The sequence below is a fragment of the Rattus norvegicus genome, chromosome 11 (genome assembly GCF_036323735.1).
Source record: "Rattus norvegicus strain BN/NHsdMcwi chromosome 11, GRCr8, whole genome shotgun sequence".
In the NCBI taxonomy this organism is placed as follows: Eukaryota; Metazoa; Chordata; class Mammalia; order Rodentia; family Muridae; genus Rattus; species Rattus norvegicus.
This window is the reverse complement of record NC_086029.1, coordinates 20521120-20532368: the sequence shown is the minus strand read 5'-3', so window position 1 is coordinate 20532368 and position 11249 is coordinate 20521120. Positions and strand designations below refer to the sequence as shown.

The 11249-nt window shown below is 35.3% G+C and overlaps 1 long non-coding RNA gene across 1 annotated transcript; it reads left to right on the top strand.

The window, feature by feature from the left end:
• Positions 1-591: 591 nt before the first annotated feature.
• Positions 592-5490, top strand: LOC134481129 (uncharacterized). Its single transcript, XR_010056351.1, has 2 exons — positions 592-723; positions 4995-5490. It is a non-coding gene; the product is annotated as an uncharacterized LOC134481129 (long non-coding RNA).
• Positions 5491-11249: the final 5759 nt, after the last annotated feature.

The window sequence follows — 11249 nt, the reverse complement described above, 5'->3', positions numbered from 1 at the left end:
TTCAGGGATTTTTGCGATTCCTCTCTGTAGGCTTCTACTTGTTCTCTAAGGGAGTTCTTCACATCTTTCTTGAAGTCCTCCAGCATCATGATCAAATATGATTTTGAAACTAGATCTTGCTTTTTTGGTGTGTTTGGATATTCCGTGTTTGCTTTGGTGGGAGAATTGGGCTCCGATGATGCCATGTAGTCTTAGTTTCTGTTGCTTGGGTTCCTGCGCTTGCCTCTCGCCATCAGATTATCTCTAGTGTTACTTTGCTCTGCTATTTCTGACAGTGGCTAGACTGTCCTATATGCCTGTGTGTCACCAGTGCTGTAGACCTGTTTTCCTGTTTTCTTTCAGCCAGTTATGGGGACAGTGTTTTGCTTTCGGGCGTGTAGTTTTTCCTATCTACAGGTCTTCAGCTCTCCCTGTGGGCCTGTGTTGAGTTCACCAGGCAGGTCCCTTGCAGCAGAAAAGTTGGTCTTACCTGTGGTCCCGAGGCTCAAGTTTGCTCGAGGGGTGTTTCTTAGGAGCTCTCTTCGGCCGCAGTAACCATGAAGTTCTGCACCGCCCTTTTCTGGAGCTTCTGTGCACCATGGTTCCAGATGGTGTTTGGTGTTTTCCTCTGGCCTCAGAGATGTGTGCAGTGTGCAGTCTCTTCTGGTTTCCCAAGCGTGTCTGCCTCTCTGTAGGTTTAGCTCTCCCTCCCACGGGATTTGGGTGCAGAGAACTGTTTATCCGGTAGGTCCCTTCAGGTTCTGGTGGTGTTTCAGACGCAGCGGTCCTGCTGCTCTTGGGCCCTCCTCTAGAGGAACCCAGAGGCCTTATACAGTTTCCTCTTGGGCCAGGTATGTGGGCAGGGGTGGGCTGTGTTGGTGGTCTCTTCCACTCTGCATCCTCAGGAGTGCCCACCTGATCAGGCGGTGAGGTCTCTTTCCCATGGTGTCTGGGAGCAGAGAGCTGCTGCGGGCTGGGATCAGTGGATTTGGGACTCCTGGTGAACACAGAAAGTGCCTGGTCCTAGAGGAATTTTGCCTCTGTGTGTCCTGAGTTCACCAGGCAGGTCTCTTGCAGCAGAAAAGTTGGTCTTACCTGTGGTCCCAAGGCTCAAATTTGCTCGTGGGGTGCTGCCTACGACCTCTCCGCGGTGGCTGCAACCAGGAAGTCTTACTTGCCCTTTTCATTGGGAATCTTCTCTCTCTTCTATACCTATTATCTCATGAACATATTTTAAAGAATAAAGCTTTAATTAAAAAAATACAGCACAGGGGCTGGGGATTTAGCTCAGTGGTAGAGCGCTTGCCTAGGAAGCACAAGGCCCTGGGTTCGGTCCCCAGCTCTTAAAAAAAAAAAGAACCAAAAAAAAAATACAGCACAGAAATCAAAATAACACAAGATTTAGGGGGAAAATAATAAAATATAATTCAATATTTTAGATAAAAATTATAAATGAAAAATCATTAAATCATAATTAAAAGATAACAATTTAGACTGTGAAAAATTAAAGCTCATATTATAGCATTAATAAGATAAAATTTAACAAATAAATTGACATAAAACTGTAACACTGACTTAATTAAATGCTTTAATTTTAAAAGCAGAAATCCAAACGAAATATTAAAAGATGCTTTACAAAAAATTTTAAGCATTGGAAACAATTTTAGAATGCTGATGGCATTATAACCAAATAGAAGAATCCCTGTATTTTCTACTACTTATCTTTTCATACAGAATTAATGATACTTAAAAAATGAAATAATTACCAGTTATATGTTTAAAATTCAGAACAATGATTTTTCAGAATGCTGATTCCCATTTACAAAATAAGTGCCAAGAAAAAAACATGTACTTTATGTGTGGTAGAATTACTTTTGAGAGGCAAAGGGGGGCAGGAAGGGAGTGAAGGAGGAAGGTATGCTGGAATGGCACCAATATTTGGAATGTAAGCAAATAAAATAATCTAATAAATAAAAAGAATATTATGATGTACATACTCACTCATTTGTAATTAGAAGAATAATTTTAAACACAAACTAGCTAGAAAAGTAGAATTCTTTGAACTCTGTTAGATCTACCAAGTGGTAAATCTGGACTAATTAATGCATTCTAAGAAATAATTATAAGTACTTATAGGCAATATTTAATGGACTGTATGAGAAAATTAAGATAAGTAAAAGGCAGGAAGAATTGAGTGGATTTACTTTACCTTAGATTTTATGAGGTAGTAATGAGAACCAAATGAAAAATTGCCACAACATATAATGAAAAACAAATCAGATCTAATGAAACTGAAGATCATTTGCAAATATGTAAGCTGGTAATAAGAGATAATCATTACACATAAAAACAATCAGAAAATTTTTGTTTGTACAGAAAAATGTCAGCATCTCAGACATCAAGCTAGATTTCTGGATATATGGAAAGTTTTAGACAATAGCTATAAAAAATTAAAACATTTGAATCATGTGAACATAATGCTTTTTAAAGAAACTGACAGAAACACCCAAAAGATAAATAGTGTGAATAAACTCAAGCCGGGACTGAAAATGAGATCACACCTCAAGTTTTACCACCATATAAAAAGGGCAAGTGCAAGAGCAAATTCAAAAACCATGTGCTTGACCTTGGTCGGTAGAAACAGGAGAATAAATGTGCAATATCATTCTTTCCTGCACACTAAGTTCAAGGACTCTCTACGATACATGAAATACTCATGAAAATAACTAATTTTTAACTGTATCAGTGTCTTTATAAAATGTCCTTTTGGAAGGAATAATCAGTTAATCTCTATATTGTAGTTTTTAATTTATTTAGTTAGGTCTTCACAATGGAAATTACCCTTTTCCTTTTTGAAACCATTGGTTGTTTCTAAAGTCCATACCTCTCTCATGTACAATATCTATATGTACTTGGTCCATTCTTGTTTCTTTATTTAATAACAGTCATTTGTTAATGTACTTATCTTCCTGCATCTAAGATATACAACCAAAAGGAATTAAATAACTAAAATTTGTATTAAGATTCTTTTCAATTTTGTGTGTTGGTTTGTCTGTGCTGGTCTTATTCTGTATCTTTACATGCTTCTTTACAATACTTAAAAAAGTGACCTTTGGAGAATTTATCATCTGGTGAAAAGCATGATTTCTATTCTCTTCCCAAGTAAAACACTTGGAATCAATATTTGCAGTTCACAATTTATATGTTGTGTGTAACACTTTGCTCTGCTATTGTCTTCTATGGTGGCATCCCTTGATTTGATGCAGTAATAAAGGGCAGAGTGAAGAGGAGCAGCAAATTACCTAAACAATAGTGCTTTTCAGAATGCCTCATCTCTGATTCTCTATCCTGCAATGGATAATCATGCCCTGTATCTTCCAACTTGACATGTGCCCTCTTCATGATGTTTTGGGAAATTACAAGAGTAAAAATTAAAAGAAGGTTGGAGTAATATTTCATTGTGTAAATGTAGCACATTTTTCTGTATCCATTCTTCCTTGAGGGTCATCTTGTTCTTTTCAGCTACCTATGTAAAAATGGATTGCCTTAACTGCCATTAGTGGGAGTGGAAGCACTTTGTCCTGTGGAGGCTTGATGCCAAAGAGAAGGGAGATGCTAGAAAGGTCAGGCATGAGTGGGTAGGTGGGCAAAAGAACACCCTCTCAGAGGCAAAAGGGATGGGGATAGGGTAGGAGTTTCATGGAAGGGAGACATGGAAGGGGGCAACATTTGAAATGTCAACAAATAAAAATATTAATAAAATAGTTAACCCTGAAAATAAAAAAGGAGATTTGATTGCTTCTTAATTTATTTACAATATGCAAAGATGAGAATTTCTGTTTGTTGACTAATGTGCTTTAGAGGAGATGCGTCCTGTAATATCATGAGTATTATACACTCCCCATTTGGTGATGTTATTGAGCAGAAGTGTCTAGCTGAAGAATATCCATATTGAGGGCAGGCTTTCAGATGGAAAGCCCATTATCCTTTCTTTCCTGGTTTGCTTTATGTTCCAGACTTAAAATGTGATCTTTTGGTTTTTCATCTGGGCTAGCTTGTCTTCTGTGATATCCTCTGTGCCACTCTGGAAATATAGGGAAAAATTAACTCTCTCTTCTTTAAGTTGTCTTTAGCAATGGTATCATATTACAAAAACAGAAATACAACTATTTCATTTAATATATAAATACTATTTCAATATATGCTATTAAGTTTTATAATTGACTTGCATCAATAAGTCTTTGCATCCTTGAAACAGAAGTCATTTGTGGACTGGATTTAGTCTATTCCTTCTGTGTGTTCCTGTCCTCCTTGTATGATCTCTTCACATGATATCATTCATCCAGTAAATCACATAACTAGTGTGCCTTCAGCCTGGTAACATTCTCAATATAAAAACTCTGTTTCTAGTAATTGTTACAGATTTCCCCTTTTTCCTTCCATGTAAGAAAATGAGACAACTTCCAAGTCCTAAAACCACCATTTCACCATATTTCGTAGATTGATTCCATCTCAGTTCGTTTTCTCATGTTCTTTGATATGATTAGTGTCTCTAAAATTAAAGTATATATTTATAATCTCATAGTACATAAATTCAACATATCTTCAATTCAATATTTTTACAAATTATTAATATCCCATATTATAATTATCACACTTTTAATGTGGCTATTGTTACTAATGTTAGTAAGCAGTAGGAATTTCTTCAAAATTACCAATTCTTTCAAGAATAACGTACAGAATAAAATGGATCATAAAGGAAGGGGATTATTTTTTTTTTTGAAAAAACAGTTTTAACAATGAGTATTAGAGAAACAGAATTTTTCTCTTAAAACATTTTTTGTTTGTATATTTTTAACATTTGAGTGCTTTTCACTATTCATGTGGAATAAAGTTATTCTGCACATCAACAAGGTTTACATGGAAACAACATATAAGACTGAATTTGTTGTCTCTTACTTCAAGTAGAAATTCATAATAATGATTGTTTCTAATCTAAATTGATGTCTTTACAGGTGAAGTTCTGGAGAAAATACTGAAAATGTCCACATCAGCCACCAGATGTCAGCTCTGGTTACGCACACATAGCATGAATGAGTAGCAAGCTGTAGTACACTTATCAATGAATCAATATCTGTTTATGTCTTGTGCTTTTTGACTAGTTATAATAGTCACTTACTCCTTTGTTCTTAAGGGCATGAAGAGTTCTCTTTAGAGCAATTGTCTCATAACAAAGAAATTTCTATGTATGGAATTGCCATTTATTACCATGTGTGATGAAGAGAGGAGAGTTGAGTTTGGAATTACTACCAAATAAAACTGTCAGCCATCTTCTTCCCAGCTTTGATGACTGCATTAAATATTGATTAAGATTTTGTTTTCACAAAGGTATCAGGATGAAAGCATGGGAAAGGTGCTCGGTATATTCGCAGTTTAAAAAAGGGTAAACCAATGTCACTGGTACTATTTATAATTCAAACACATTGTTAGGGAAGCCATGGTGACCTTAAGGGTAAAACTGTATATGTATAAAGTTAGTCATGGAAAAAATGAATGTTAATAAATTCTTAATAAAAATGTATGCATAAAACAAAAGATATCAAATAATCTTTTACTGTTTTATAAAAATAGTTTACTTCCATCACATTATTGCTTTATTTAAAAATATATAAAATATCATCATATGCAATTGAAGCTGGCTCAGAACTTGCTATATAGACACATGTCCACAGTGAGATATAACTCCAGTTAGAGATGATACAATGGGCTTTCTGACCTCTGTGGGCACCAAACATATATTTGTGACATGAACAGTAAAAGAGGCAAAACACTCACGTACAAAAAAATAATTTTTTTCAAAAAGAAATGTTAATTATTAGTTACAAAGTAGAACTTTGACATTAGCTACTAAATACATGTTTAGTGAATGTTGAACCTTGTGATAATGTTTAAAATTAGACTACTTAAGTAATTAAAAGACAAAATGTATTACTTGCTTTTGGGTCACCATGATGGAAGAGATGAAAAAAAAAATATGCTCAAGGGAATAAGTACAAGGCTGTAAGAAGGCATTTAGGTACTTGAAACCCATTGTTTGTCAGAAATGCTAGGGGTAAGGTTTTCCAGTAAAGTATTTAACAATAAATTTCAAAGTACGAGGTTCTATTGTCTATATTTTCTTATATAGTTAATGAAATGGTAAATAAAATTATTATTACAGGAAGATAAATTAAATTATGGCCTGAAATTAAACTGAAGACATGACAATAAGAATGACTATTTGACCATATCTAAATTATTATGAATAGAAATCATGAAAATGTTTACGTTATTCTAGAAGAACAAAAATGGAGAATGAAACCTGTTTATGGAATTTGCAAATGAATTCCAGTTAATAAGTGATCAGTTTGACAAATAATATCACTTCAAACTAGAAGAAATATAACTGTTTAAAAAACATTAAAATGGTAAAATGGTATTGTTCCATAGAAGAAACCTTGAGCAGTTTTATGGTGTAGAAACCAATGGATCAAAACATAGTGATTTAGTAGTTTTAACTTAGAACATTTCACTTGAGGATAAAGTTCATAACTATGACCTACATTTGAGAGAGCTAAGTACCTATGTTTCTATTTGCTTTCTTTTGCATCTAGACAGTAGTGATGAACTTAGTTTCTATTTTATGAATGTAATGTATATTAAAGTAAATATTATTAGTGTACTACTTAGATTTTTGCTATAGTTAGATTGATACTGTTATGATTTATTCTGTTTCAAAGATTTCTATGTATAATTAGAAATTTTAATTTAAAAGGAAAAAGGAAAAAATATGGTTCAAGAGGAAGAGTTTATTCTTGAAACAGATTGTCAGAAAGGTTCATTTAACTGCCTTGTGAGTACCTTAAATAGGTTTCCTCTGATTGAAAAGAGTACTCTATTAGGTAAAGATCAACTAATGAAAATGTCATGGTTGTGATGGTGATATATAAAACTGGAAGTGACATGAAAGGACTCATACTTAAAATTTATTTTATATATATATATATATATGTATATATATATATATATATATATATAGAGAGAGAGAGAGAGAGAGAATGATAGCAAAATAATGAGAGGTATAATCTTCAAAAAATAAACTTAGCAGAAAAGGGACACTAAAACACAACACATTTTTCTAATCTTTGAAAATTTCATTTAAATCTTTAGATTTTATCATAACACAAAAACTAAAAGACCAAAGTATGTTATATATATATTTTTTTTTTCTCTCCATCTTTATTAAATTGGGTATTTCTTACTTACATTTCAATTGTTATTACGTTTCCTGGTTTTCAGGCCAACATTCCCCTAACCCCTCCCTCTCCCCTTCTATATGGTTGTTCCCTTCCCCATCCTCCCCCCCCCATTACCACCCTCCCCCCAACAATCACGTTCACTGGGGGTTCAGTCTTGGCAGGACCAAGGGCTTCGCTTTCCAATAGTGCCCTTACTAGGCGAATCATTGCTACCTATGAGGTTGGAGCCCAGGGTCAGTCCATGTATAGTCTTTGGGTAGTGGCTTAGTCTCTGGAAGCTCTGGTTGGTTGGCATTGTTGTTCATATGGTGTCTCAAGCCCCTTCAAGCTCTTTCAGGCCTTTCTCTGATTCCTTCAACGGGGATCCCGTTCTCAGTTCAGTGGTTTGCTGCTGTCATTCTCCTATGTATTTGCCATATTCTGACTGTGACTCTCAGGAGAAATCTACATCCAGGTCCTGTCAGCCTGCACTTCTTTGCTTCATCCATCTTATCTAGTCTGGTGACTCAATTTTAAAGGTAAAATTAATAAAAATTAAAATTATAGTATAATGTATTTTCCCTCCCCATACCAATATTATTTAATCAATTGAATATTTATTTACCCATATCTTACTAGACAAAAATGTTTTATCTCCTATAGATTTGTATCATTAGGAAACTTCAGATTCAATTTTTATTCTTAACCCATATTTTAGAAAGTTTTGTTTATATCTCTGTGTTATACCTAATGTAATCTAATGAAACAAAAAACAAATGAGTATGTGTCATTTATGCACACATGTGTACATAATTATATACTTAGAATTTATCCACAACCCCATTATCTTTCAGAATAAATAGAACATATAAGCATTTATACCATCGTGAATCTGGTTGTATAGATACAAAATTATATTTTGAATGCTTGACATTGTACTTTAACAAGAATTTATTCTATCTCAAAGTTACTAAAGTGAATCTACATAATTTTAAAGATTATCAGTCTAAGTGCATTTTATTTATATAGATATTTGATGAAAATGAGTTGACATTTGAAGGTCCTTTTGATAATTCTGTGCAACATTGTTGCAAAGGTCTGTAAGAAAAATCAAAGGTCATTGTCAACACAAGACACATTTTCCTATTCTAAAATGCTTATTTGTAGTTGTCATGAAATGTCAATAATTTCTTAGAATACTATTTTATGATTAACAGTTTTAGATGAAAGAATTTTACTTGATGTCTTGAATAAAATGGCCTTTATCCAAAAGTTATAGAGTTCAAAATAAGAAAATATAATTTTCCTAACCTTTATCCTTAATTTCCAACTAAGAATTATTGCATTTTGAAACATTATTTGATAGGTGAGACAAGAGAACTACATTTCTCTTAGATCTACAAAAGTTCAGAACATAAGGAAGAACAGGGGGCAAAAAAGTAGAAATGAGTAAAGGACAATACCAGACAAAAAGGAACAAAGGAGATGGGAAAGGGAAAGAATGTGTCATGTTATGACACCTCACATCTTCCACAGTACTCAGTTAAATATAGGACATGTTTACAAAGGCTGCTAGTGTATATCAACATGAAGTATCAAAAACAAATTATGTTATCAATGCTAAAGTATAGCTAGTACAAGATATTATGTTGCTACTCAAAGCAACATATCTATTATGATCTTTAAGCATGCATGCAAACAATAGCTGCAATTCTCATAATATTTTACTGGAATTCCAAGCTTATTAAAAGCACTAATCCTGTTGTTCTGCAGGCCTTGTCTTAAAGTAACTTTTAGTAGCCAGATGTAAATGCTGTCTCCTAGGTTTACCAGTGAAATGTGCTCACTCTATCTTTCTGAACTCTGGCTGGCTGGCTCAACTCAGTTACTCTGGTTAAAACTCCTCTCCAAGCTGATTGGTTCCCTCTGGCTGTCCTCAGTTTCTCAATGAATTTCTGTACTTGACCTCAAACTAACTCTTTGAATTTGTTTTAATCTTCTGTCTCCTTCTTATTCTCTGACTTCAACTGCCCCTACTGACTTGCACTGAACTGCATGAACTCAAAAAGGAACTTAACTCTTCTTCACTGAACAGACTGACTGACTCTTCAGACACTGCTCTTAAATAGCTTTTCTTTCCTGTGCTCTTATCATGAGATTTGTGTTTATACGATCTCTGACCAATCTCAGTCCAATCTTTCTCTGATATTTTATTTTCATTGTCCCTCAATTAGAAGTCAGTTCTTTGGGAGTTGATACAGTGGGGAATCAGCTCTAAGCTGACTGATTCAAATTTGTTCCTTGTCTTTTGGCTCATTATTCTCTGACTTGTTCTTTCTTGATCTGTGAACTATCTATGTAAAACTGCCTCTCTCTCTCTCTCTCTCTCTCTCTCTCTCTCTCTCTTTCACCCTTCTCCCACCCTCCCTCCCTCCTTCCCTCTGTTTCCCTCTGCTTTCTACATGCTACTCTCTTAACTTACTTCTCTTTCCTATCTATTCTGATAGTTGGGCATATTCTATCTCTGACTCATTCTGTCAAATCTTTCTTGGATCATCACTGTCTGTCCCTTAATTAGATGTTAATTTCAAACATGGGTTCTTTCTTCTACAAACTAACTTTTTCTTCATTTTTTTGGAATTAATGGTGTGTACTAAGGGCATGTCTGTATTCCAGCCAGAGGGATTAAACATGTGGGGTGTGTCTGCATTCTAGCTGGATCACACAGATTCAGAAGGTCTTTGGAAATGATCCCTTGCCAGAAGAGCCATGTTGTTGTTGGATTTAAATTCCTCTATATCCATTTATTTTTAAAGTCAACAGTACAATAAATATACTAAGTTAATAACAATAATATATGTGTAGATGACCTTAGAAAGGCACATATTTGCCCTAAACTTACTGTCTCCATCTCTATAATCTCACATGTATCCTGTTTAGTTAATTCAGAAGGCCTTATTCTCTGTGTTCTCTATACCTCTGGCACTTATAACCTTTCTGACTCATCCACTTTTTTTAAATTAATCATTCTATTCGTTTCATCTCAAATGGTGTACCCTTTCCCTGTTACCTCTTCGCAATCCCCAAATTCCATCTGTTCTCTCCCCACTCACCCACACCTGCTCCACCACTCCAGCATCCATCTACACTAGGGCTTCAAACCTCCAGTGGACCACAGGCCTCCATTCCCATTGATGTCAGGAAAGGTCATCCTATGCTACAGATATGCATGTGGAGACACTGTTCATTGTTTGGTGATCTAGTCTGGAAGCACTAGGTGGTCTGGCTAGCAGACACTGCTCTTCCCATAGGGTTGCAATTCCCCTTCACTCCTCCAGTCCTTCTGTCAGCTCCCCTACTAGGGTCCCTGAGCTCAGTCTGGTGGTTGGCTGTGTGCATCTTTATCCCAGTTATGTGTGGATTCCTTCTCTTACAGTGGGCTTTAGGATGAAAGTTTTATGACTAGATGGGTGGGTTGGCTGTTTGCTCAGTGTTTTATTATTTGAAACTTGTCTTAGTTAAACTTTTGCTGTTGTGAACAGACACCATGATCATGGCAGTACTTATAAAGACAACATTTAATTGGGATTGGCTTACAGGTTCAGAGAATAAATCATTTTATTGTCATCAAGGTAGGAACATAGCAACATCCAGGTAGGCACAGTACAGGTGGAGCTGAGAGTTCAACATCTTCATCTGGAGGCTGCTTGTAGAAGTCTTGCTTCTAGGCAGCTAGGAGGAGGGTCATAAAGCCCACCCCAACAGTGACACACCTACTACAAGGCCACAACTCCAAATAGTGCCAATTCCTGGGCCAAGCATGTTCAAACCACCACAATACTCTTTCAGGTATATTAAATGTACATTTTGTCCCATTATCTAGACAGCCTATTAATTGTGGTGATGTGGGAATTATCATTGTGCAAATAAACATTAGTTTCATGAAGTCCCACTCATGAATTGTTTGTCTTCATACCTGTGCTACCAAGATGC